The following is a 1,149-nucleotide window of genomic DNA, read 5'->3' on the forward strand; positions in this document are numbered from 1 at the left end:
GTGTAATGGCTATGTTGCTGGACTCCCATGTAGTCAACCGTGGTTCGAGTCCCGGACCCGGTAGCTTAAACTCACGCTGGGCGTGTGTACGTACATGTCCAAGATCCTGAGAGGAGAATGGAGGAGAAGGGATTGTGATGTGGCCATCTCCCCTGGGGGGTGATTTCTCGCTTTCTATCTGTCTCTCTGGTGAGTGCACATGCCCTATAGCAAAAACCTCTCAAAAAAAATACACCTATAGCAAACATTATACTGAATGTTGGAAAGCTTTTTCACTGAAAACTGGTACTAGACAAGGCTGCCCACTTTTTCCACTCTTTTTCAATATAGTACTGGAAGTTTTAGCTAATGCAAACAGAAAAGAGAATAATATAAAAGACATTCAAATAGGCAAAGAGTTGAAAATATCTTTATTTGCAGATGACATGATGCTATTCTTAGAAGACCCAAAGGTTTCCATGAAAAAACTTCTCAAGGTAATAAATGAATACACTAAAGTGGCAGGATACAAAATAAACATTCAAAAATCTATAGCATTTCTATGTAGGAACAGCAAGTTGAACGAGGTAGATCTGAAGAAAGGGATCACTTTTATCACAGGCACAAAATGTACAAGATAACTATGGATAAATCTAACTAAGGAAGCCAAAGACCTTTACCTTTACAAAGAAGACTATGAAAATCTTTTAAAAAGAGATTGTAAATGACACAAAAAAAGTGGAAGGACATCCCATGTTCCTGGATTGGAAGAATTAATATAATCAATATAGCAATTCTACCCAAATTAATGTACATATTTAATGCAATTCCAATCAAAATACCAGAGACATTCTTCACAGATCAAAAAAAAATGCAATCAGAGAATTTATCTGGAATCATAAAAGACCTCATATTGACCAAACAATTCTGTGCAAGAAGAGTGGAGTTGACAACATCCCCAAATATACTATAAAGCTGTGATAATCACAACAGCATGGTATTGGCATAAAAACAGAGAAGTGGACTAGTAATAGAATGGAGACCTCAGAAGAAATGTGGTATTATCTGTTGAAGATATTTTGTAGTTTTATAAACTGTACTAGGGAGAAATGTTCACCTGTTGAAATATATATCTTGTTAACCAAATAATAATGTGATTGAATGTATAAA

This window comes from Tupaia chinensis, unplaced genomic scaffold (assembly GCF_000334495.1).
Source record: "Tupaia chinensis unplaced genomic scaffold, TupChi_1.0 Scaffold139696_1, whole genome shotgun sequence".
NCBI lineage: Eukaryota > Metazoa > Chordata > Mammalia > Scandentia > Tupaiidae > Tupaia > Tupaia belangeri.